At 48.4% G+C, this 27,788-nt stretch overlaps 2 pseudogenes; one reads left to right on the plus strand and one right to left on the minus strand.

Annotated features, from left to right (window-relative positions):
• Positions 1–24,700, plus strand: LOC136454433 (laccase-20-like; annotated as a pseudogene).
• Positions 15,712–17,157, minus strand: LOC136451826 (NAC domain-containing protein 20-like; annotated as a pseudogene).
• Positions 24,701–27,788: the final 3,088 nt, after the last annotated feature.

Raw genomic sequence — 27,788 nt, forward strand, 5'->3', positions numbered from 1 at the left:
ATGCCTTGTTCTTCAGCAGGCATCGTAGAAGACAACTTCCTTCTGAACGTGGAGCATGGCAAGACGTACATGCTCATCCGGCTAGTGAACGCGGCGCTCTTCTCCGAGTACTACTTCAAGGTCGCCGGCCACAGGTTCACGGTGGTCGGCGCCGACGCCAGCTACATCACGCTATACACCTTACACCACGACGCCATTGCGCCAGGAGAGACGTACGGACGCAGGGGCAGAGCCAGGATTTGGATATAGGGAGGGCCGAGGCTTCTACTATCCACAAAAAATATATGGTACCGCTATCAAATCTTGATGTCAGTTTAAAAATTATCATTTTGATGTTGGCTTAAAAAATTATTACAAATCGTCTTTAGAGCATGTCTAGAAGTTTTCTAAAACAACTCCCATTTTGATTTTTTAGAAAAAGAAAAAAGGTGCCCTCCAATAGTTTGGTAAAAGGGCTTCTTAAAAAAAAAAGATGCCAAATATCCTCTCCAACTCATAAGTTTCTGCACTCAAGAGAAACTCCGTATTCGCTCAATGTCTGGCATTTTTCTCGGTAGATCGACGTTAATTGGACGCATGAGAGTAAATTAAAATATAGGATTTCAGATGAGAAAGCGGTAAAAGACAAAGAAACTATTAAAAAAGTTTGGTTCGTTAAAAATAGTTCGGGATTCTCATGCAAAATGTTTAGAAGTTATTATAGGAGACTTTTGAAGAAGGACAAAATTTAAGGTTGCTATTTTTCTGTTAACCTGCTAGATCTATTAGTTTGGCAAGTAAACTATACCAAATTCATAGAGATGCTCTTAATCTTTTTATTTAGAAAAATGCTAAATGTCTAAATTGAAAATAAAAAGGTTGTTCATATGTCAACGATACATGGCCGCGCTAGACAACCAGCCGCCGGCCCCGGATCCCTAGATCCCAGTGTTCATATCCAGAGGGATAGTGCAGTACACGGACATCCCCACGACAGCGCGGAAGGTGCAGAGACCGGTCGCCGCCCATGCCGGACATGCCCAACCAGCACGACACGATGACGACGTTCTACTTCCATGGCAACCTGTCCAGAATGCCCACCCACCAGCTGCTGCCGCAGCTCCGGGGCTGTGTCGACGAGCACCTCTTCATCTCACCCGGCAAGGGCACCATCTGCCGAGGCGGCAGGCCGTCCTGCAAGAGGGGAGGCAGCGAGGAGGCCATCGAGGTGGCCTACATGAACAACGTCTCCTTCGGCCTTCCGCCTCCCCGAGAAGACGTCGTTGCTGGAGGCGTGGCAGTACAACGGCAACGACATGGCGGTGCAGGAGCTGAAGACCAGGCCGCCGAGCGTGTTCGACTTCACCGACCCGGCGCTGATCCCGGTCGGCCCTGGCGTGCCGCTGGAGAAGCTCGAGGCCATCACGCGGAAGGCCACGACGACGGTGCGGTGATTCGCGCACAACGCTACGGTCAAGGTCGTGTTGCAGAGCACGGCCACGATGCAGAGCGATTCCAACCCAATGCACCTCCACGGGCATGACTTCTACGGTGCGGCGGTTCGCGCACAACGTTTCATGGACATTGGCTGCAACATCTCTTCGAATGGAAACAAAAGGTAGACCGAGGAGGACAAACAAATAAAACGGCACAACCCAACAATTGGCCTTTCCTGAAAGGATGTACCTATAATACATAGCTGCACAACTTATAACAAAAAAAGAAATGAGTAGGATAAAAATAATACTATTAGAAATATTTTTGGCATTAATTCCTTTTGCTGGAGGCCTCCGCCACCGTCCACCATAGGCCTTTCACACCGTCTTTGTGGGGGGTACGACCCCGGATATCCTACGGCAGATCACATGGGCTGCGCCCTCAGGGGCGGCCTAGCCCACAAGACGAAGCCTTACGGAGCACGACTCTGGTCGGCGGCTTCCGCAAGACATCTGGACGATATCTTGAAGATACTACGAGATCTGTTAGGATATGTATGATCCCAAGATTTCTGTAATCAGTTATTACTTTCCGGTTATCTCTCAGATCTAACCGACTTGTAACTCTACTCCCCGGACTATATAAGGCGGGCAGAGACCCCCTCTAAACACAGGCAATATCATACGATAGCTAATACAAACCAACAGACCACAGTAGTAGGGTATTATGTCATACTGACGGCTTGAACATGTCTAACTTGTGTGTCGCTGATGCCTTCTTGTTCTTAATCTCACGCTCCTCAGCTGATCAATCTATCTTCATGGGAAACCCCTCGGAGGACTGCCAACGATGTTATGTCGACAGTTGGCGTGCCAGGTAGGGGACTGCGTGTTGTTTCCTTGTCGAACGAGATGGTTTTTTTCGCAGGCTCTTCGTCCCTCCTGTAGCCCGACCAGATCTTCACGGTCGGATTGATCTCCTAGATCATCAACGCTGACGGAGTCAGAGAGCTCCTCGAGCCGGCGCAGATTGTTTCTGCGCCAATCATCCCCGCACCTGTGACTGTAGATCCGATCTCAGAACCACCTCCGAGGTCGCCTTCATCAGCAACTCGCTGCCCGCTTCCTCGCTACCAGAGGAGGCAGATCAACAACGACGATTTGGTCGAGTCCATCGATTGGGTCGGTCTGAAGCTTGTTGATTGCCTCTCCATCGCCGAATCGGCCCTGAACACTTTGGTTCAGCGCTGACCACCCCCCGATCCAAATCTATCGGAGGCTGCTCGAAAAACTCCAGGAGTTGCGACTATGCCCTTTGGGCTCATCAACATCGCCGCTACTTACCAAGACGCCCTGAGGGGAAAATTCGCCAACCAGGTGGAAGACGCCCATCCACTCACCGACCAGCTCGCCGTCCAGCCTCCGCCAGCAGTCAACATGCTACACATAGGCCGGTGCCCCGGGGCGTCCCTCCAGACCATCCCGGAGGAAAACTCGGGCTCCGAGTCTCAGGACTCTATGGAGACCCTCGCCGAAACCTTCTCCGAGCAACTCCTTCTCCCACCCTTCCGGGGTGGCACAATCTTCAACGTCAACGTCGGCAGCCCTCCTCGGAACGGCAAAACCGAGGAGGAACATGACACTCATGAGAACCGGAACGTCAACTGCGCGCAGCGCTGAGAAAATAAGGCAGCCATTGCGAGTGCCGAGGCTGCTCGAAATAATCGGCTCGACTCACAAGGAAGGCCACTCCAGCACCACCGCGACCTCGACGAATAATTTCTTCACGTTGACGGCCACTGACGTCTTTAAGACTCCAAGCGCCAATCTAGCAGTGGCTGCCAACGAGCTCACCCGCCTCCCCAGACTCCCAAGCTCGCCAAGGTCGCCGCTATGCTTAAAGCGACACACTGTCAAGTCAATGAGATCTGCGAGGATTAGAGACCTTCGTGCTCTACGAGCATGATTCATCGATCAGCTGTGCCAAGATCCAATTGCCGCCCTAGTCAAAGCCATTTCGCCGACCAGTCACTGCCTCTTCAGGGGGGAGCCAAGGGCCACCGTGCCGAACACCATCACCAACACGACTAGGAGGTCGAACAGGACACTCGAGTGCACCTCAGCAACCTCCGAGATGCACGACGGTGTATCGAGCAACGTCGCTTCGGTCACCATGAAGACGAAGTACGCCGCCGCTAGGAGTACGAGCAGGAGTACGGAAACCCGGACTCAGCTCTCGAACCGATCAACGTCGGCAACGCTGCGGCTGACGCCGACCACAACCCCGAAGGCCCCCCAGCATTTACGAGGGCGCTCCGAACACTTTAGTGGCCCAGTGGTTTCAAAATCAGTGGGGTTGAGCCCTACGAGGGAAGGATGAATACAACACAGTGGCTACAGGCTTACGCCACCGTTGTCCACGCCGTCGGAGGAGACACCAGTGTGTCATGGCGAACTATCTCCTTGTCATGCTCACGCCACCCGCCATGAGCTGGTTTACTAGACTTGCCCAGGACTCCATCGGATCCTGAGAAGAGCTAAAAAAGTCTTCACCAACAATTATATGGCTACGTGTACTCGGCCGGGCACCAAGTATGATCTCAACCGCATCAACCAGAAGCCGTCTGAGCTCCTCCACAGCCACATCCGACGCTTTTTTGAGATGAGGAATTATATTCCCAACATCATGGAAGCTGAGGTCATCACCGCCTTCACCTGAGGACTCCACCATCGCGAGCTTCACTCCAAGTTCAACCGCAAGCCGCCCACAAGAATTGGCGAGATGATCAATACTGCCAACCAATACGCCGATGCCGAGGAAGCCGAGGTGCGCTTCAATGAGGATGCAGGCACTCATCGCCCACCTCGCCGCTACGACGACCACCCTGACGACAGACGCCACAACGACCGCCGCTTCGATGACCGCAGTTACCATCATGACAATGACTGTGATCGAGCAGAAGGACCCAAGTCTGGCCAAAATCGCCACCGCCGGCCAGACCACATCGTCGCCACCGTCAGTCAACCTCGCGGCAAGCGCAACTACGACGAGCAGTACCAAAAGATCCTTGATGGCCCGTGCCCTCTTCACAAGAACACCAAGCACAAGATGAAGAACTGCCTCGGCTTGGCTAAGGAGTTTCAGGACAAAAAGCTAGAAGACGACACCAACGACGGAGCCGGAGGCTGCCGACCGCCTGGGGGCAACAACAATGCCTTCCAGGACCACGACAAGGTGGTTGCCACCATCTTCGGGGGCCTCGCCTCCACCGAAAGCAGAAGAGAACGGAAGCTCGCTGCACGGCGGGTGCTCTCCATCGCTACGGAAGACGCCACCGCTAACCCTAGTTATCGCCCATGGTCTGAGGTACCCATCACCTTCAGCAGGGCCAACCAGTGGGCAGACATCCCCTACATAGGGCGTTTCCCCCTCATCCTCAACGCAACCATCCAGAAGGTGCTTTTCAAAAAGGTGCTCGTTGATGGTGGAAGCGCTCTAAATCTCCTCTTCGCTGAAGCCCTAAAGGAGCTGGGCCTCGGGTTATCAGATCTCACACCCTCCGACTCCTCCTTTTGGGGTGTGGTACCTAGCAGGGCCTCCAAACCACTTGGAGAGATCACCCTACCAGTACAGTTCGGCATGGCAAGCAACTACCATGCCGAACACATCAACTTCTACGTCGCCGACTTCAACACCGCCTATCATGCCATACTTGGTCGCCAGCTCTGGCCAAGTTCATGATTGTACCGCACTACGCGTATCTAGTGTTGAAGATGCCTTCGCCTACAGGAGTTCTGGTCCTGCGGGCCAACCTCTCCATCGCCTACGCCTGCGAGACAGAGAGTCTCGCTCTCGCCGAAGCCACCGACCTCTCCATCCAGATGGCCAGCGTGATCATCGAAGCCAAGACGTTGCCCGCCGACGACATGGAGATCCCAGAGCTGGAGCCTCCCTGTGCCTCTGCCAAGTCTAAGGAAATAAAGGAGGTCGGCCTCGGCCTCGACGACCCCTCCAAGAACATAAGATTGGGGCTCACCTTGACCCCAAATAGGAAAGCGCGCTTGTCTCCTTCCTACGTGCCAACGCCGATGTGTTTGCTTGGAAACCTACAGACATGCCGGGGGTACCACGGGAGAAGATCGAGCACTCCTTGAATGTCTCGCCGACCGCCAAACCGATCAAGCAGAAACTCCGACAATTAGCACCAGACAAGAAGGAGGCTATTAGGGTAGAAATAAAATGGCTCTTAGCTGCCAGATTTATAAAAGAAGTGTATCATCCTGAGTGGTTGGCAAACCTTGTTCTCATTCGAAAAAAGAATAAAGAATGGAGAATGTGCGTTGATTACACTGATCTTCACAAACACTACCCTAAAGACCCCTTCAGTTTGCCTCGGATAGACGAGGTTGTAGACTCCACCACCGGCTATGAACTGCTCTCCTTCCTTGACTGTTACTTCGGCTATCACCAGATATCCCTCAAGGAAGTAGATTAGATCAAGACATTGTCCATCACGCCCTTCGGTGCGTACTGCTACACCGCCATGTCCTTTGGACTCAAGAACGCCGAGGTGACCTATCAAAGGGCCATCCAGATGTGCCTCGATCAACAGATCGGCCACAATGTCGAAGCTTACATCGATGATGTGGTCGTCAAGTCCAGGACCGCCAACAATCTTATTGCCGACCTCGAAGAAATGTTCACCAACCTGAAAAAGTACTGATGGAAGTTGAACCCTTCAAAGTACATCTTTGGAGTTCCATCCGGAATACTGCTGGGCTACATCGTCAGCGCTCGTGGCATCGAACCCAACCCTGACAAGGTCTCCGCCATCACCAACATGAAACGGCCAACATGCGTCAAGGATATACAGAAACTTATAGGCTGCATGGCTGCTTTAAGCCGCTTCATATCGCGCCTCGGTGAAAAAGGGCTACCGTTCTTCAAACTCCTCAAGGCCTTCGAGCGTTTTTCCTAGTCGGAGGAGGCAGATACGGCTTTCGAGCAGCTCAAGTTGTTTCTAACAAAGCCTCGATCATGACGGCACCATGGCCAGACGAAACTCTCCTGATCTACATCGCCGCTACTTCTCGCGTCGTCAGCACAGCCATCATGGTCGAACGCGAGGAGGCCGAGCACGCCTATAAGGTGCAACGTCAGGTATACTTCATCAGCGAGGTCCTTAACGAGCCCAAAACTCGTTATCCTCAGGTCCAAAAGCTGCTATACGCCATCCTGATTACATCGCGTAAGCTCCGCCACTACTTCGAGTATTACAGGATCGCCGTGGTCACCGAGTTCCCTCTAGGGGACATCCTCTGTAACAAAGAGGCCAACGGCTGTATCATCAAGTGGGCTATCGAGCTCAGGCACTTACTCCATTGAATTCAGAAGCAGGCCTACGATCAAGTCTCAGGCACTTGCTGATTTCATCGTTGAGTGGACCGAGATCCAAGAGCCCATCGCCGACACCTGCCCTGAGCACTGGGTGATGTACTTCGATGGCACCCTTAACATTAATGGTGCTGGTGCAGGCATTCTATTCATTACGTCAACCAAGGATAAGCTCCGATACGTTCTCTGGATACACTTTTTGGCCTCCAACAACGCCACCGAATATGAAGCATGTCTCCATGGACTCCGTATAGCCATTGAGCTTGGCAGTCAAATGCCTCATGGTATACGGGGACTCCGCGCTAGTCATCAACTAGCTTAACAAAGACTGGTCTTGCTCCAGCGAGAAGATGGATGCATATTGCGCCGAAATCAGGAAGCTTGAAGGAAAATTCTATAGCATCGAGTACCACCACATGGTACGCGACCAGAATTAGCTCGCTGACCATTTATTCCAAGTTGGTCTCTTCTCACGCCACGATCCCACCTGGGGTCTTCGTTCAAGATCTCCTAGCGCCATCCATTAAAGAAGATAAGGAAGTTTCCCCCACCGAGCAGCTGGTACTGGCGGTACCTTCGCCGGCCACTGATTTGAGGGAATAATTCATCAAGTACCTCACCAGCACCGACATACCCTGCCAATAAGACTGAAACCGAACGCCTAATCCGTCGAAACAAACATTACGTGCTGGTGGACGACAACTTGATGAGGAAAAGTGTCAAGGAAGGGATTCTGCAAAAATGCATCACCCAAGAAGACGGAGTGAAGTTACTTCTCGAAATTCACTCTGGTTCCTGCGGCAACCACGCGGCTTCAAGAACACTGATTCGCAAAGCTTTCCGAGCTGGTTTTTACTGGCCCACGACCATCTCCGATGTAGAAGACCTCGTCCGACATTGTGAAGGATGCCAATTTTTCGCCAAGCAAATACACGTGCCGGCACAAGAGCTGCAGACCATTCCAGCTTCCTGGCCCTTTGCATGCTGGGGACTGGACATGATTGGCCCTTTTAAGCCAGCGCCAGGTGGCTTCTGGTACGTATACGTCGCCATTGATAAGTTCTCCAAGTGGATTGAGTATAAACCGCTCGTCTCAGGCTACTGCAAAGAAAGCAGTCGAGCTCTTCGAAGATATCATCCACAGATTCGGTCTCCCGAACAGCATCATCACCGACCTCGGAACTACATTTACTGGCCATCACTTTTGGGACTTCTGCGAAGACCATTGCATCTCCATCAAATACGTCTCCATTGCTCATCCTAGAGCCAACGGCCAGGTCGAACGGGCGAACGGCATGATCCTTGATGCCCTCTAAAAAGAGACTATATCAGAAAGAAGAAAAGCACCCTAGGCAGATGGATCAAGGAGCTACCAGCTGTAGTCTGGGGACTATGTACTCAAGCTAGTCGCAGCACTCGGTGTGTCTCCATACTTCTTGGTCTACGGCTCAGAAGCCATACTACCAGCGGACATTGCCTTCCGAGCACCTAGGGTGGAAAACTATGATGAAGGGCAGGCCACAGCTGTTCGGACAGAGGACGTCGACAGGGCCTGAGGAAGAATGCCTAATCACCTATGTCCACATAGCCAAATATCTAGAAGGCTTGTGGAGGTACTACAATAGCAACATCAAAGGTCATTCATTTGCTATCGGCGACCTCGTTCTCCGAAGAAAACAAAAAACCGAAGGGATGCACAAGCTCTCCTCTCCTTGGGAAGGGCCTTACGTCGTCAAAGATGGTCACCCGACCAGGGTCTTATCGCCTATGTGACTTAGAAGGAATCGATGTTCCCAACTCGTGGCACATCGAGCACCTCATACGTTTCTATCCTTGAAACGCCCCTAGATATGTACTCTCCACTTTATGATGAACAAAGTTTTGGTCTCCATAAATTGTCTCCACTTTTTCTCCTATTATGGTTTAATCTCCACTTATGGTCGCCTAGCACCATGCTACTCTATAGCGAACTCCAATATGAAATTGCCATAACTGCGACAACCACGTTTCTCCAAATCTCCAATGTTATCGCCGAACGGTTTTCTCCAAATCGCCGAACGATTTCTCCAAATCGCCGGCACATTTTCACCAAAAAATGCCGAATAAGTTTTCTCCAAATCACTGAACACGTCTTCTCCAAATCACCAATGTATTTCGCCACACATTTTCTCCAAATCGCCGAACACGTCTTCTCCAAATCGCCAACGTATTTCACCACACGTTTTCTCCAAATCGCCGAACACGTCTTCTCCAAATCGTCAATGTATTTCGCCACACGTTTTCTCCAAATCGCCGAACACTTTGCTCCAAATCTCCAAGATTTTTCACCGATCAATGAGCAACATACTTTCTTTTTTATTCTTTTTGGAGAAGACCTAGTCTCCGATCTCTCCCTACATGTGCCACGGGCTCCGCGCTCTACGTTATGGGTGGTCGGCTATGGTTCCTTGGTCACGCCTGTTCCTCCTATACAGCCCACGGGCTCCGTGCTCGACGTTATGGGCTATGGGCTGGCCAAGGCCGAGAGCTCAGCACAGAACTAATTGCTCGGACGCCGCTTATACTGTCTATATCTCCAAGTCATTTCGATAACCACCGAGCAGCACACGTTCCGCTCTGTTCTCTATAGAGAAGACCCAGTCTCCGATCCCTCCCTACATGTGCCATGGGCTCCGCGCTCTGCGTTATGGGTGGTCGGCTGCGGTTCCTTGGTCACGCCTGTTCCTCCTACACGTGCACGGGCTCCGCGCTTGACGTTTTGGACTATGGGCTAGCCGAGGCCATGGGGGTCAGTAGGGAACCAACTGCTTGGACGCTACTTGTACTACGTATAATTGCGTTATGGTTAAAACTATGAAGATTTTTTTGCCGAAATATAAACTAACTGCATACACATGCACCTTATAACATTTATCATATACACAAGTGTTTTTTGCGCTTTCGCGCATTCTAACTACCCCAACCAAATGTTACAAATGTTACCCTCTAAGCAGATCATCGAGCTTCACCATCGCCATCTGTCTCACCAAATAGGTCGATGTCACCGGCCAGCTCATTCGCCGCAGTCCTCTACCTCATCCTCCAGCTGCTGAATCTCTGCCTCACCTAGCCCTTCAGCGAATCTGGCCCCTATCGCCTGAAGGTCAGTGTCTGATAGTGGGACCGAAACCATAGCAAGGGCATGGGTAGTGGCGGAAACAACGGCGTCGCGTTTGAAGCTCTCCCACGCCGTCTTGTACCTTTCAATGACGATGTCCAGGGCGCGGCGGCCTAGCCATCGAGCTAAGGAACCACCTCTGGGTCGATGCAGTCGAGCACTGGTTTGATGCCGGCAACTACAGCTTCAAACTTGTCCCTCTAGGTCCGAGCATCATGCTCCAGCACATCGAACTGTGCCTTGACCCTCCGACGGTAGTCTGCAAGCATTACAAAGTTCCATCAAGCAAGGAAATTACTTCAGCAGTAACCCCGACCAGGGAGTACTCACCGTTCAGCTCTTCGGCCAGTTTGTTTCGCTCGCCCTATCTCCTTCGCCTTCTCCTCTCGGAGTTGTTCGAGGACCTGGCACAGCTGGCCGAGCTCCACATCTTGCTCTACAAGCACAACAGTCATCACCAAAAATAAGCATATCCAACTATGCAAAGCGCTTTCGCCGATCACACGTACCTTTCTTCTGCTCGAAGATTTTCTATAGCTGCTCCAACTGCTTGGAAGCGTCCTTCAGTTGTGTGGAGGCAGTGGCCAGCTGCTCAGACTTGCTCCATAGCTATTTCGGACACTAGCTGCCAGCTGCTCAGACAGGACCCCCCTCTGGTGTTCTAGGTCCCGCACGTTGGACTCAGCGAGGTCTCGCTCACGCCGGGCCCTCTAGGTATTTCTCTTCGAGAGGTTCATCGCCTCCTTGAGTTTTTGGTTCTCCTCGGCGAAGGGGCTCCATCCTCTTTATCAACTGGTGCCGGTGTTCGGCAGTCCGAGTTATCCCCTGAAAATGCACGGTGACAATGATGGAATTCGATCTCCAACGTCAAAGACGAGTACTCAGGATTCAGTACTAACCTCGATTTGTTTTATTACTCCAGCGAGGGTGGATTTCAATCTTCTCATCTCCTTGGGGGTGTCCTCCTCTTCGACAATTACCACTTTGTCACCAGCTTGTGGAGGATTCGACGGATTGGGTTTGAGGTTCGGCACGAATGATCTCTTCCACTTCGTCCTCCTCCGCTGTAGCTGGAGGCACCGCCGGGGGGCTCTGCGGCTGACAGCGGGACCGACCATGCCCTGCGATGCCTCAGGCGGCGCCAGTTAGCTCCTCGGAACGCCACTGGATTCGCCGACCCAGATTCTAGTGCATCACTGGCAACTCCAGCTTCAGCTCCCAAGGGTCTGGCAATACCCGCCGTTGCTTCAGGTATTGTCAACGACCGCCCCCCCCTGGTGCTGACCTCTTCGACATCTCCAAGTCCACCCCCTAATGGTGGTTGACTCTTCTGCCGGCTACCGAGCACTCGGGGATTCCGATACGGGAACCGTCGGTGCTGCCTCCACTCCTAGGATCAGCCCAAGGCTGCTCGTCAGTGTGGGCAGATGGGTCTAGACCCTCCATATGCCTTGCACTACATCAGATCATTTTATCAAAGTGCCAAAAAAGCTAAGATAAGACAACAAAGTAACTCCAACACAAGGATACTTACCGTTTGTTCTGCTGGTAAATTTTTTGAATCGGTGATGCCCGCCCGAGCCCCCAGAAGGGGCTGTGGGGTTGACTCCCATGCACTGGGGTAGAGGTCTTGCCTCTTCCACAGTCAGCCTCTGCTCTGCCTGCTGCTCTAGGACTTCCCCGCCCATCGCTCTAGGTTTACCTCCGCCTGTTGCTCGGGGACTCCCGTCGCCCACCTAGCGGGGACTTTCGTCGTCTGCTGCATGGGGATTTTCTTCACCTGATGCTCGGGGAATCCACTTGCCCACTGCTCGGGGACTTCTTCGTTTCCCCTTGATTGCTCCTCCACGCATGTGCTGCGTGAGGTGCCTGTGTGCTCGGAGAAGGAGCAACTGGAGTTTCAGTCGTCATCAGACCACTCGATCACCGCGGTCCTTCGTGTTCGAGTGGTCTGGTCACCTTCAAGCGAGATGCCACCCAGTTTGAGGGGAGCGGCAGCCACCGTCTTTCTCTTCTTCTGGGCTGGCTCATCTGCCACTGCCCTCTTCCCCCGGACTTTCTCTAACACCGGGGGCAAACTCTCCGTCCGACCAACATCGGTGCCTCCGGACTCTGAGGAGGCGCTGGCAGCATCTTCCTTCAGGCCGAGCCGGTGGCCGGGCATCTACCCCCCTTGGCCAATCACCCCTAGGCACGCCAGAGAAATACACCGCTCTTTCCTAGCGAATGGATCTTTGCATAAGTGAATCAGTTCACTGCTCGGCAATGCTTCAGGGTTAAAAGTATCGGGAATAAAAAATCGAGATGATTACCTAAGGAGGCGGATATGTGCAATTGAAGGCCCTCGTTTGCTTTGGCCAGATGAATGAAATGTTGGGAGTGAACAGCTCTACGGCCCGCTCTAGGACATTCTTCTTCGTCAGCCGCTCCATCCTCTCCCGGGTCCCGTCGTCATCACCTCTGTAGTCAAAGCCCGGGTGGGCCCTCTCCTTGCATGGCTGGACGCGGTGCACTATGAAGCTTGCTGCCACCAGTTCGCCTCTAATTTCCACTGCCTTTAATCAGGTCGAGGAGCTCCCTCACTTGTTCCATGTCAGCACTGTTTGGTTTCTCCGACCAGCTCCTCTGGTTCTCCGGGATATGGTGGACGTCGCAGCGGATTGCAGGGTGACTCTATTTCATGTAGAACCACTTGGAATTCCACCCTTTCAGAGAAGTGTTCAGTGGTACATTAATGTACTCACTGGCCATTCCATCCCAGAGCTGCAGATATACGCCGCCGACCACCTTGGAACCACCGCCGCCTTTCTTCTTCAACCAGAACAGGTGTCTAAAGAGGTTGAAGTGCGACAGAACCCCTAGAAACGTCCTCACAGAAATGGATAAAGATCGAGATGTGTAATATGGTGTTGGGGTGGAGATTGCACAGACTAATCGCCTAGAACTCCAGCAGATCCCGCAAGAACGGATGAACAGGGAACCCCAACCCACGCCAGAAAATAATCCTCAAAGACTACAACTTCATCAGTGTTGGGCATCAGGAAGGGCTCACCGTTGGCTGGCCGCCATCCGGCGGTGACGCGGTCAGGAAGCACGCCCGCCTCCACCAATCTCTCGAGCTCCGCTTCCCCCATGCACGATAGCACCCACTCTTCGTCATGACTAGCTCCTGCTCCTGCTTTCTTTAGGCTCGCCTTCTTCGGGTTCACAGCTCTCCTCTTCGGCGCCATCTCTCAGATCTGGATGGGGACTGGCGTCGGAGCGTGCGTGGATTCGAATCTAGAAATGTGAGGACTGAGGATGAAGACGGGATGGCAAAGTGGCAAAGGTATGAACGCGGGATGCAGCGGTTGCTGTTATAAAGCACTTTCCCCATCCTTTCGCTATTCGAGGGTTTTTGGGAAACCGTTCCTACGATTTGCTGCCCCTCCGAATTCTCCGGACGTGGCTTAATGGGGCCATAGCCTGGGCTTTCACACAATCGCAACCCATGTCGCTCATTTATCGCCGCCGATTGGTTATTACTCGCCGAATAATCGCCTGACTTCTCTGCCATTTATTGAGGCTCAGAAACAGTTTACTGTACAGCCATTACTCTGGTTTTCTCTCCACGGTTGGGTTTTTCAGATATGTCCGTAAACGGCTCGAGGACTGGCTGCCTGCTCGGCTGGTCTTTTACTATTCTTCTACTTTGGACCCTGGCACCACATGACTACATCATCTACTGTTCAGGCTCGGGGACTAAGTGGGCACACTTCACCTTGCAGGTGAATGTGCTCTCTCTCATTTCAGGGCTACGCTCGAGGACTGAGCTGCCTGCTCGGCTGGTCTTTTACTATTCTTCTACTTTGGACCCTAGCACCACATGACTACGTCATCTACTGTCAGGCTCGGGGACTAAGTGGGCACACTTCACCTCGCGGTGAATGTGCTTGCTTTATTCCGGAAGACTCCACGCCTCTTGAAGTTGAAGAAGACTATCTCCTTTTCTCAGTGGTCGGACTCTAAGTGGGCACACTTGTTCCACTGCGAAGAAATTTTTGATTCTGAAGTTGAGCTCCTTACACCCTTATGGCAAGCCGTGCTTGGGTTATGCTGCTCAGCTACGGTTTGTGCTGCTCGGTTACAGTATGCGCTGCTCGGCAACTGCTAACAACTGCTCGGCAACTCTTCAATGTGGTCGGACCATGAGTTTCGACTGCTCGGCTTCGTTCGCACCTGCTCGGACAAGCTCAAGACGGCGTTGCACTACGGGTACAAGGCGCTCGGGGACTAGCTATGGGGGGTACGACCCCGGATACCCACGGCAGACCACATGGGCTGCGCCCTCAGGGGCGGCCTAGCCCACAAGACGAAGCCTTGCGGGGCACGACTCTGGTCGGTGGCTTCCGCAAGACATCTGGACGATATCCTGAAGATACTACGAGATCTGTTAGGATATGTATGATCCCAAGATTCCTGTAATCAGTTATTACTTTCCAGTTATCTCTCAGATCTAACCGACTTGTAACCCTGCTCCCCGGACTATATAAGGCGGACAGGGACCCCCTCCAAACACAGGCAATATCATACGATAGCTAATACAAACCAACAGACCATATTGACGGCCTGAACCTGTCTAACTTGTGTGTCTCTATTACCTTCTTGTTCTTGATCTCACGCTCCTCTGCCGATCAATCTACCTTCGTGGGAAACCCCTCGGAGGGCTGCCGACGATATTCTGTCGATAGCCTTCCAATCCACTAACCAAGGAAGCCGCTCACCACTCGCCGCAATCCACCACACTCGATCACGGACGACTCTAGTGGCAAACCGTCGCTAGCCTTTTCCGATACCAACACAAACTACTTTGAATCTCAACACCCTCACGCCACCTCTTCAACTACCGATGAACCAGTCTACTTGAAGTTCACTTTATATGCAATCCCTAACCACAAGATCCCTAGCCCTGACATGCTTAAATCTAGAGGAGGAGGACAACCTACCTCATGAGACGCCAACGGTTTAGATATGGAGTGCATGGATCAGAGGTGGAGGTTGTTGGGGGGTGGAGGTGGAGAGTGGGAGTGAGAAAATCGTGTTGCAAGCTATTACTGATAGGAAGGGAATATAAGGTTAAGCCAACACTATAGGATTTGTTTGATTCCTATGTGATAGCCACACATGTGTGCAAACGGGACAACTAACATACACATGCATATGCAGTAAGTAGCCATAACAAAAAGATCACAATATAAACGCATACATTTAATATTAATTTGGCAATCAAGTTTATATGATTAAACAACGTACCATAATTCAGAGAGAGAGAGAGAGAGAGAGAGAGAGAGAGAGAGAGAGAGAGAGGTTCACTATAATATTGTACCAAACTCCAATATGCTTCATACAATACAACTATCAACACAACTAAGCAGATGTTATATATCTAGATATGCATACCACCGTGCCCCAGATTACTAAAACCAAACAACACACACATACCACACATGCAACGGGTGCATATACTAGTACATGCATACACACATATATAGCTTATTACCGAATAGTTATTACGGAAATATACAAACGATGCATCATTTCACAAAATGCAAATGCAATGCAGATATATATATATATATATATATATATATATATATATATATATATATATATATATATATATATATATATATATATATATATATATATATAACATGCATATTTATGCGAAATTGTCTTTGCCTCCACCCTCCATGTTCACTTCTTCAGTACTTGTACTTCCATATGCCATCCATCTCTATGGTGGTGGTCGCGGAACCTGGGCCAGTCACCGACATCATCGACGAGATCTCAGTGGCATTAGCCTGCTCGTCCTTCTGCGACACCATCGAGGACGGACTACTCTCTGTTGCAGCACCATCGAAGCCGCCAGCGCCAGCTACTCCCATGTCCATTTGGGCAACTGCTGCTCCCAATCCCATCTGGCCTGCCGCTGCCCCCATGTTCATTTGGCCAGCTGCTGCCCCCATGCCCATCTGGCCAGCTGCAGCCACCATGCCCATCTGGTGGTACAAGTTTATCTGCGGCGGCATGACTATCGGAAGGCCGAACAGGGCGCCGTTGATCTGGAGCCCACCGGCACCACCGATACCTACCATAGGCGGCATCCCAGCCCCAATGTCGGGGTAGTAGGGGGCCACTAGGTCCACGGCGAAGTCTGGCAGGATGGGAAATTGCATCGGCACGGGCACGGGCACGGGCATGGGCACCGGCAGCTGCAAGGGCATGGGGATAAGGATGGTCGGGATGTTGTTCTGATTCTGATCATTCTCAGCGTTGGCCATGGGCACCTGGTATGCTGGTGCAGTCGTCTTCTTGATCCCAGTGGTCTTGTGGAACACACGACATACCACCCACTCATCCTGCGCGAATTTCATTTGTATGTCAAGAGCGAAATCAGATTAGGGTAAGCAAATAAGGCAAGTAGCATATGGATGTATGCACCATGCAGTGATGTTACCACTACCACACACCTTGGAAGCTGAAGTTGGAGCTTTCATGGCCGCCGCGGCGTTAGCGGCTGAGCTGGATGCAGATGCAGGGCCGGACAACTTGTCGCTGCCTTCGAGCCTGTACTCATGCATCACCCAGTTGGTTTTATCGCCCCTGGGAGCCCTGCCCTTGTAGAAGACGAGCGTCTTCTTCATGCCGACCAGCAGCAGCACCCCTTCTATGGTGCTGTAGACCTCCTTGTCCTTGCCAGTTGCTTTCCAATAACCGGCCTTTGTGGCCCGGTTCACCCTCGGCCCCATCGGGTACTTGCGGTCCTTCTGGAAGAAGAAGTACCCGTCTTTCTCACCCCATTTCGCTTCCTCTGCAGCATGCGAATCAAGCAGCATATTTTAGTCGATCACTAGCATAGCAGTATGCACCCACTGCACAGATCAAACAAGAACAAGGAGTATATGTATGTACAAATCGAGGCTGCTTGTTACATACTCGGGAGGTCCCATGGCTCAATCTTGTTTACATCGACCTCTCCAATGGCGGTGCAGGGTGAAGTCTGTGTTGCGCACCTTGTTCATCAAGTAGTGGCTGACAATCTCATTATCACTCGGGTAGAAGCGAAACCCTGGAGGCAGTTCGTGGCCACTGGCATGAACAACGTTCATCTCCTCCTGCTGGGGTTGCGGCTGCTGCTGGTCCGCCATGGTTATCTTGCTCCTCAACTGAGATAAGAATATCAGATCCAGGAAGCACCAACAAGGAACAATCTCTAGATAGTACTGAAAAAATAAAGTATACATACATGCACAAACTCTTCTTGACCTGCCAGTCAATCTAGGTCGTCTCTCACTCACTCACGAAGACGGATGCAGGATGGGTTGTTCTGGTGCAGTGAGCCGGGCACTGCAGCATGGCTGAAATAGGCAGGAGGCGTGTTCGCGCAAGCATCTTTCCGCTGAAGCTTCCGACCCCTGCCTGACTCCCCTCTTTTTCGGTGGTGTCTGTTTCAACTGGGCATTGGACTCTTGTTCTTTCCAACAGTGCCACACTTGTCCTCACTCACCCGGGCTTGCTTTTCGTGCCGGGGCCTCGGCTGCTGCTGGCAACAGGTGCCCGGGTTGTGGCGTGCAGCCTGCCGTGACCTCCCTCCGGTTTGCCTGCCCTGGCCTGGGATTCCTGTGGGCGTGCGCCACTCATGCATGTAGGCCTGCTCCGGCTGTCGTCTCATCTGCATGGATAATAGGGCTGCACGGCTGGAGATGTGCATGCATTAGGGAACGAGGGCTGCTGTACAAGGCCATGTGGCTATTATATGCTACAAGGCCTTCATGATGCAAGGCTGCGGACAGGCCGGCCGGCGCGGAGTCCATGTTGTCTCGCATGCGGTGCAGGGGCTGTTGTAGATGTAGGCATCCATCTAGGAAAAGCAGGCTAGTGACAGGTCGTCGTGATCTAGTGTTGAGCATTGCAGCTGTTGGAGCGTCGTGTTCTTCACTACTCGATCAGTTTCAAGTGCACGGAGAAACGCTTGCACGCTCGGCGTTGTACCGATGTGGTGTGCTGTCTGTGGTTGTGTATGTATGTAGACACCCTAATGTATCTATCTGTTGGACGACATGATGTGTATAGCATGTACTCATTGTCACTCAAACACCGTCCACAGATTTAGTGTGCGTTCAAGCGCGCCGGCCCTGGAAACCATGGTCAGTTTGCATGTTATTGAGCCAGCCGAGGGACAGGGGTGGCAACGACTGCTTGATTTATGCATGCACGCAGGGGATATTTTCCTTACTTTTTAAGGAATTAATTTAGTAAACTACATTCTGATCCATATTGATTTGTCATACATTGTGCATGTATACAGATGACTAGAGTCCATGGCTACGTGCAATCTAGGCTGGGTGAAATAGCATGGCATGCTAGCTTTCCCTATAAAAGTGGCGACAACGTGCGCTTGTCTATGGGCGCCATCTCATCCAGGAGTGGCTTTTGGTGTGTATACGTAAATGTACATGCATGCTTATCAATTTGCTTAGCTTGAATGGGGCTAATCCACTACAATCATCCTATGGGCATGCCCCAACCAAAAGGAATCGACCCAATTACCACACAAGCTACCGCAGCCACACTTTAGATATGGTATCAAGGAATATGCCCGACATCACTCTTTTTCCTATTCTGGTGCACTCGTCTCATCAGCAGGGTCTAATTTCATATTGGTATAAAAACTATATAAGTAACATATAATTGTCACCATACGATAGACCACCCGCTGCATGCTGCCGTAGCTCCGGGGCCGCGTCGACGAGCACCTCTTCATGTCGCTTGGCAAGGGCACACCATCGAGGTGGCCTACATGAACAACGTCTCCTTTCGCCTCCCCCGAGAAGGTGTCCACTAGTACAGAAACGGGCTTTACTTCCCGGTTGGGAAACCCCTTCAGTCCTGATTTTCCAACCGAGAGCACGAATCCAGGACTAAAGGGGCTTCTCCTTTAGTCCCGGTTTCTCGTCCGGGACTAAAGATGCATCTTTAGTCCCGGTTGGTCTTACCAACCGGGACTAAAATTTTTTTTTCTATTTTCAATTGATGATTCGTTTTGGTTTTCGAATTGGTTTTTGAATACGCATTCTACACTGCTAGTAATATACGTATTCTACACATTTATAATGTTCGAACATTTTGTACAAACTAAAGGATGAAACTAACGTATATATTACATGCATATACATATATTGTACGTTATTTTATGTACATATAATATGTGTGTGTATATATATATATATATATATATATATATATATATATATATATATATATATTATATTCTATCATATCCTTGGGATAACAAATTCACTCCATCTGGTTTGGCTTTCATGTTTCGTTGACGTTATTGTAGAACTCGCCAGCGGGGTTGAGGACCTGGTCATTAAGAAATCCTGCTATGGTCTCTTGAATTGCTTTCAGTTGGTCACGTCGTATGACTTTTTCCTTCAACTATAGAGTCTTCAATAAAAGTTAAAGGAAAAGTATTAATATATATCTATGTTGGTCATGTGATTACATATATATATATATGAGCAACAAAAGAAATTGTGAATATATGAATATATTTATATAACATACTTTGAGGATCTCTTCAGGAGTTCTTTTTGCGTACGCCATAATGAACTCGCAAACATAGTATCTGCATTAGTTGTTCCCCTGTTCTTGCCTCAGAACCCACTTTTACGAGAAAAAATATCCGGTGAATTGAAAGCATGCATGGTGTTAATTGAATTATATATATATATATATATATATATATATATATATATATATATATATATATATAGTACTTACTTTGTGTGCGATTACATCAAGTGGCGCTTTGCAATGTTTCATGTGGTGTTCCTCAATGAAACTTTTCCAAACACTGTGCCCAATAAAATAAAAAATTAATTTAGCCTTTAATAATTGTTGCAGTTAAGAGATCGGGGTATATATAGTTGCTAGAGAGACCAAATTACCCTTGGATAATATCTATCATGTCTTGGTACTCTGTTTGTTCTTTTCTTAACGAGTCTAAGATGCTCAACCGACTATTGGCCATATCGATGACCATCAATATCCAGTGATTGCTGCATATGTTTTTATACACAAATATGATCGACATTAACTAGAATCAACATATATATATATATGGAAGATAGCTTAGCCAGTAAGCAAATAATTGAACAAATGTCCATATGATCGACATTAATTATTTAACACTTACTTGAAGTTGTAGGGGAAGAGTATGTCCTTGTTTTGTTGGTTCACTAAGAACCTCATGAGATTTTTCTTGAGTTCAGCTTTCCATTAAGGCGGGGGTTAGGGTGTTTGAATACGACATTTGGATCAATGAAACCAACATCATTATCCTTTCTCTTTCTGAGTTTTGTCATCTCATATCTGCATATATAAAAATATAGTGTGAGGATATATAATTTATATATATACATGTAGCTTTATATATATACACTTTAATAGTAGAAAACAATCACACTTATAGACAATAGCAGCTAATGAGACTTTTGTCGAGAGAGTCCAGGTGGCATAGTTGGTGTAATTCTATAAACTCGACATATATAATGTCATCGCCACGGAAGTAATGTTGGTTTCTAACTCTGATAGGAACAAAGGCCTCTCCCCGTTCACACGCCGTCATGTACCACTTGTTTAGCAGGTACATTTACGTACCCAGTTCACCTAAGGCCTCAGGGTTGTATATACTCTTTCCATGTTCAAATTTTTTCCAAGGATCCACTTTCGGAGCAGATGGTCCTTCAGCGAGCACTTGGGCAAGGTCCAAACTAGTTTCCTCGTAAAACCGAGCCAGCTCCTCAAAATCGACGTCTAAGTCTAAGTTCGAACCATATTCATTACGAACAACAAGACGGGGGACTGATTGTTGCGATTGTTGTCCGAGTTGTGCAACACCTTTCCCTGATCTAGTCTTTTTCTGTGCCGCCTCAAATGACTTGGTGAGAGAGCGGTCGTAGTCCGATTTTGGTAGGGTCTTTTGAGATTCCCTCTTTTTCTGGTCCACCTTCTTTCTTAGAAGATCTAGAGGTAGGTAGAAGTACGGTTTCTCCAGGTTCTCTCTCGCTTCTCGTTGCTTTTTTCACTTTTTCGAAGAAACTGTCCACATCTTTTTGTACTGCAGCATTTAATTCCTTTTCACTTTTCTTGTAAGATAGTTTTTGAGGAATAACTGGATTAGATGAGGCTTTCTTCTTTGTCGGCTGGTGGGCCAACGGCTTCGTTTATGAGGGCGGACCTCTTAGGAGCTGGCTTCTTCTTAGTCATCAAGGGAGGCGGGGAAGCTGTTGGAGACCTCTTTGGAGGCGTTAGAGACCTCCTTGGAGGTGGCGGCGGTGGCAGCGTTGCCACCTGATTGCCCGAAGCACTATGATGATCTGGAGATTGAATAATTGGACTTAGGTTGGCAGAGACCCTACTGTGTGAGTATAAAAAAGAATAATTAGATATAAGAAATTGTTATTTTTAATCATGCATGTCAATAGAAAATTAGAGAAAAAATTTTCGTTCACTTTTGTCCGCACCTATTGTCTGGCAATTGAGGAAGCGGCGGTGGACTCAGGTTTGTGCTCATCCCACACACGTACACCTGGTCTGTTCCACAAAAGTAGAAGTTTTTCAACTAGTGGCCTCAGGTACACATCAATGTCGTTGTCAGGTTGCCTTGGCCCTTGGATGAGCACTGGCATAATAATAAACTTACGCTTCATGTATAACCAGGGAGGAAGGTTGTATATACATAGAGTAACAGGCCAAGTGCTATGACTACTGCTCTGTTCCCCGAAAGGATTCATACCATCCGTACTTAAAGCAAACCTTAAGTTTCTTGCGTCATTTTCAAACTCCGGGAATTCTCTATCGATTGCTCTCCACTGGGACCCATCAGCAGGGTGTCTCAATATATTGTCTACTTTACGGTCTTCTTTGTGCCAATGTAACAACTTTGTATGGTCTTTGTTTCTGAACAGACGTTTCAAACGTGGTATTACAGGAGCATACCACATAATCTTGGCAGGGATTTTCTTCGTGGGACGTTCGCCCTCAACATCACCAGAGTCATCTCGTCTGATCTTATACCGCGATGCATGACATACCGGGCATGCATCTAACTTCTCGTACTCCTCACCATGGTAGAGGATGCAGTCATTAGGACATTCATGTATCTTCTGGATTTCTAATCCCAAAGGGCAGACTACCTGTTTTGCTTTGTACGTAGTGGCAGGTAATTCGTTATCCTTCGGAAGCATCTTCCTTTGGATTTTCAGTAACTCCCCAAATCCCTTGTCAGATACACCATTCTTTGCCTTCCATTGCAGCAATTCCAGTGTTGTACCCAACTTTTTCTGCCCCGTATCACAAGTTGGGTATAGCAATTTCTTGTGATCCTCTAGCATGCGCTCGAACTTGATCTTCTCCTTTTCACTTTTGCATTCTCTTTGTGCGTCATGAATGGCCTGACCAAGATCATCAGCGGGCTCATCTTCTGCCCCTACCTCTTCTTCAGCTTCCCCCATTGCAGTATCATTGAAGGCCCCATATTCAGCAATAATGTCATCATCGTCCTATTGTTCTTCTTCACCTTCTTCCATTACAACCCTGGTTTCTCCGTGCTTCGTCCAACAAATATAGTTTGGCATGAAACCCGACTTCAACAAGTGTGAATGAAGACTCCTTGAGCTAGCATATTCCTTCAAATTCTTACATATGGCACATGGGCAGCACATGAAACCATCGCGTTTGTTTGCCTCGGCCACACGTAAGAAAGAATACATGCCCTCAATGAACTCTTGGGAGCGGCGATCAGCATTGTACATCCAATGCCGACTCATCTGCATTACATGACATACATACCATATTAAAATCTAGAACATAATTAGTTAATTATACGACATGCATACCATCACACAAGGTATTAATTTATGAAAGTCTCGCTACAATGTAGACAATCCCAACTACCACTAAAAAAACTAAAGCTAAAATGCACTTCAGCAGCATAAGGATTTCGCGACCAATCCCAACTAAAACAGATAGATCATGCGTTTGTTCAACATCTATGGGCTTCTTCCGCAGGATCACTACCTCATCAACCGCCGTAGCCGCCTGTGCAAGAGAGTTTTGCACGTGTTCAACATACTCTTCCTCCCAGTACCAGCCTGAGCATCCAGTGCCATCCCACTGAAATTAAAACAAAAAATTAGAACTTTAATCACAATCATCATGAAAATAAGTATAAATTAACCATAATCATCAAATGCGACAAAATAACTCACAATGTGATCCGGACACTTGTAGAAGATACGGCCCTTGTTGGGGCACTCCTTCCTCACCCGGTACTCCATCACAATCTTCTCCTCACACTTGCCGCATTCAATGAGAGGGAGGTCCGGCCTCAGTCGCTTTGTAACTCGATGAGAGGCCGAGGACCCAGAAGCAGTTACCATATACTCTCTATACTCATTTTTAATATAATATAAATTTCTCATTTTATAAACAAATAAAATTAAAAAAAACTCTAAAATTCTCTATATCTCTAAAGCATGAAGTGTGCTATGCATGCTAGAAATGAAAGCTCAATACTAGTTTTGAATAACTACTTTAACCTTCCTTCATCCAAATATGCAAACTTTAAAGTGATTTTGAGCTTAAATGGCTTACAAATAAAAAAAATCTACCATAAAAAACCACATATATCTAGTCCACAAAATGAAATAAGCTACTGATAAAACATGAGAGTATAAAGTTGGTAACCTTTAGAACCGAAGAATCGATAGAGGAATGGAAGAAATCTTGTGATCACCGATGATGAGGAAGAAGAGAGGCCGGCGATGAAGCAAGAACATTGAGCTCGAAGTGGCTCGGGCTCAGGGAGGAACAAGGGGTATATAGGAGGGGGCCTTTAGTCCCGGTTGTAGACAGAAACCGGGACTAAAGGTCCCTTTCTAGTCCCGGACGGAGCCTCTAGCCGGGAGTAGACCTTTACTCCCGGTTGGAGGGACCAACCGGGAGTAAAAGTGAACCTTTAGTCCCGGTTGATAGCTCCAACCGGGACTAAAGGTTTCTCTAGTCCCAGGCGCGAAAAATACCAGGACTACAGCCAAATTTCAAAGTGGATCAAAGGTCATTTCTCTGCTAGTGGTCACTGCTGGAGGCACGGCAATACAGCAGCAATGACATGGCGGTGCAGGAGCTGTCGACCAGGCCACCGAGCGTGTTCAACTTTACCGACCCGACGCTGATCCCGGTCGGCCCGATGCACCGCTAGAGAAGATCGAGGCGACGTGGAAGGCCATGACGGTGCGGTGGTTCGCCCACAATGCCACGATCGAGGTCGTGTTCTAGAGCATGGCCACGATGTAGAGCGACTCCAACCTGATGGACCTCCACGGGCATGACTTCTTCATGCTCGTGCAGGTACATGGCAACTACGACTCAGCCAAGCACGTGAGGAGCTACAACCTGGTGGACCCGCTGCTCAAGAACACGGTGCAAGTGCCGAGGCTTGGATGGGCGGTCGTCCGGTTCATCGCTGACAACCCAGAGGCGTGGTTCATACATTGCCACTTTGAGTTCCACATCACCATGGGCATGGCCACGGTGTTCGAGGTGGCCAAATGGAGCCACGTTGAAAGACACACTGCCCCCGCTGCCATCAGACTTCCAAAGTGCATACACAAGAAGGAATAAGAATATAGGAAATGCAATACAATATTAGTATATGTTTATATTCGAGGAAGTTTGCAGAAGATGGACATCATATTTATATTTGAAATGAAAAGAAGATCCACACTATGGTTGTTAAGGCATCTTTCATTGGAGAAATGCTATTGTATTAATTACCTTATTTTTGAGTAATTCTTGTGACGACACACAAGGTCTGCCTAGTCCTCTACCCAACAATGGTGGGTAGACTTCAGGCCACCGGGACCTTTCAGGTATAGGTTCAATTCTGGTTTCATAAGCCTTCTTGAACTTAGCCACTGAGTAGTATTCATGGACATAATCTTCAATTTTGATGCCCCTATTGGACAATATCCAGGCCAATGCATGTATGTAGGGCTTCCTAGTGGCTTGCCACTCCCTACAAGAACATTTGTTATTTGCAAATCTACTGTATGCCTTCTCTAGTTGTCCAAAATGGTGACTTCTGCAATGTCATCATCACTTACTGTGACTTTGATCACCTTGAGTTGGTTGCTAATCAGATTGAGTTCTTTCATCACATTAGGGGAAATTTTGTCATGCCACTGCCAAGCCAATTTCTTCCTCAAGTATCTCTTCTCCATTATCAACTTCCTCAGCTTAGCTCATGCAGCAACAAACCTTTGAATTTCTTCACTTGTGCATTGAAACTCTCTAACATATTATTTGTTAAGTGATCACACTTGTTGTTCTCAGAGAACCCACATCTGTACCATATCCTATTGTGGTGGTTCTCAAGATACTCAATAGTATCAGGTGCAAACTCAAAAATTTTCTTCATATGCCACTAAAAGAGTTTAGCTGCATAGCTTCTAGCTGCTGGATACAAGTGATCAGTGAAAACATCACTTGTGTAGTGCTTCATGAAGTTCTGGTACAGGTGTCTCATGCATTCCCTATACTCAGCATTTGGGAATACAGCAGACTTCTCTAACCCTTTACTTGCATTTGTACAAATAACCAATTTTGGAAAATCTCCAATGACTCTGTGCAACTGCTCCATAAACCATTTCTAGCTATCTTTCATTCTCAGTGTCAAAAAATTGCATATGCAATATGATACAGCCAATTGTGACCATCCACACCAGTTGTAGATGCCAATTGTCCTCTATACTTGCCATACAAACAGAAAGCATCAACACCTATAAAGGGTCTGCACCCCTCTAGGAATCCATCAATACAAGACCTAGGAGCTACAAAAATCCTCCTAAACCTTTGCTTCTTTCCAACCTTCTCTAACTCTATCTGCACTAAGTTGCTAGGTGATGATTTCTCAATCTGAGCTGCCCAATTGAAATGAAGCTGAAAACTCTCCTCATACTTTCCATGGATCTGCTCTAGTGCTACCTTCAGCCAGACCATGCCTTGGAGTACTTGAGCTTGATACCATAGACCAAAGGCACATTGGCCCAGCTTATACTGAAAGCTTAGCTTGATACCGTAGTCACCTTCTAATTTGTCTTTACAATTCAGTTGGACCTTTAGTTGGATTCCTCTTTACCCAATCCCCTAACCTATCTGCACACTAGCCTTGTGTTGCCATTTTCCATTCTCTGAGTTTAGTAGTAGGACAATTATGCTTTGCAAGGAGTACTTTGATCTGCACACACAGAAATAACATTAATGTGAGAAGGAGGACTTTAAACTGGTAAGTAAATGAAGGAGATGTGATAACTTCAAATAACCTCTATTGTCTTGCCATTATAGATCCTTGAAGCATGTATACACCAAGGACATCCCTCAGCTTTACACATGGCAATAAACCTAGTCTTGTTTGTAATGATATTAGCAAATTCAAACCCTGTGACCACTACATGATGTCTCACTGCCTTCCAGAATGCAACAATATAAGGAAACCTTTCTCCCTTCTCTATCCTGGGGTTTTCAGGATCATGGATAACATGAACCTCTTGTGAATCTGCATAATTTACCTCTGCCTCAAGAGGAACACCTCCTTTAGCAGCAACAACATCATCAAATTCATTAGCATCATCAACAGAATCATCAGCATCAGCAGTACGAGTATGGTTGTTAGATGGTTCTGCATTTTTAGCTGCATGTGCAGATGCTATACAGTCCCTCATCATCAACACCAACATACTATTCATCATTGTCAAACATGTCAGGCTCCCTGTCTAGCTCAAGTTTAGGCTCTAATGGATAGTCTGCATTTCCATGAGAATTACCAGAAGGCTAGGTTGCATGGTTGTCATCAGGGCTAATGGTATCCCCATCTCCTAATGGAATGTCTTTGCTATTGGGGTCCTTATCATGGTTGTCAAGAGCAGAAAACTTTGGTGGAATCACACATATTGGTTCTAGGGTTGCAAACTCACCAGATTCTCTAAGACAACTGTCAAACACACCTACAATAACTTTGCAGTGCATCTGATCCTTATACATTTCAAACAAAGTCATGCATCTGAAAATCATTTTTTCTAGTTTGACATCTTCGCACATCCTTTTGTCAAAGAACCTATTGATAGAAATATTGTCGGCAATCCTCTGAGGGATATCCCACGAAGGTAGATTGATCGGCAGAGATGCGTGTAATCAAGAACAAGAAGGCAACAGAGACACAAGAGTTAGATAGGTTCGGGCCGTCAGCGCGACGTAATACCCTACTCCTATGGTCTGTAGGATTGTATTGGCTATCGTATGATACTGTGTGTGATTCGATGCCTTAGGCAAAGCCTAGGATCCGTATGGGGATGTCGACTAGGGGATCCCCTGCCTCTTCTTATATACTCTGGAGGGGTAGGGTTATAAGAAAAATATCCTATTTGGTATTATACAATATCTAATAAATCATATCTTCTTGTAGCCTTGCGGTGCACGCCAATCAGTGCCGTGTGCCGCACGCCTAGATCTTGTGGGTTGAGCCACCTCTGATGGTGCGGCCCATGTCTTGTCCTGTGGGTATTGGGGGTCATACCCCCCACAGAACCATACACTAGGAGACTGGCTACTGGACCACTGTAACTCATTGCGCAGGCTTGTCAATAGCAAATCGAAGGAAAATGAACCTACTACAACATCCCACTTAATCACACATCCCTTTGTGTATGCTTTT

The sequence above is a fragment of the Miscanthus floridulus genome, chromosome 5 (assembly GCF_019320115.1).
Source record: "Miscanthus floridulus cultivar M001 chromosome 5, ASM1932011v1, whole genome shotgun sequence".
NCBI classification, from domain to species: Eukaryota; Viridiplantae; Streptophyta; class Magnoliopsida; order Poales; family Poaceae; genus Miscanthus; species Miscanthus floridulus.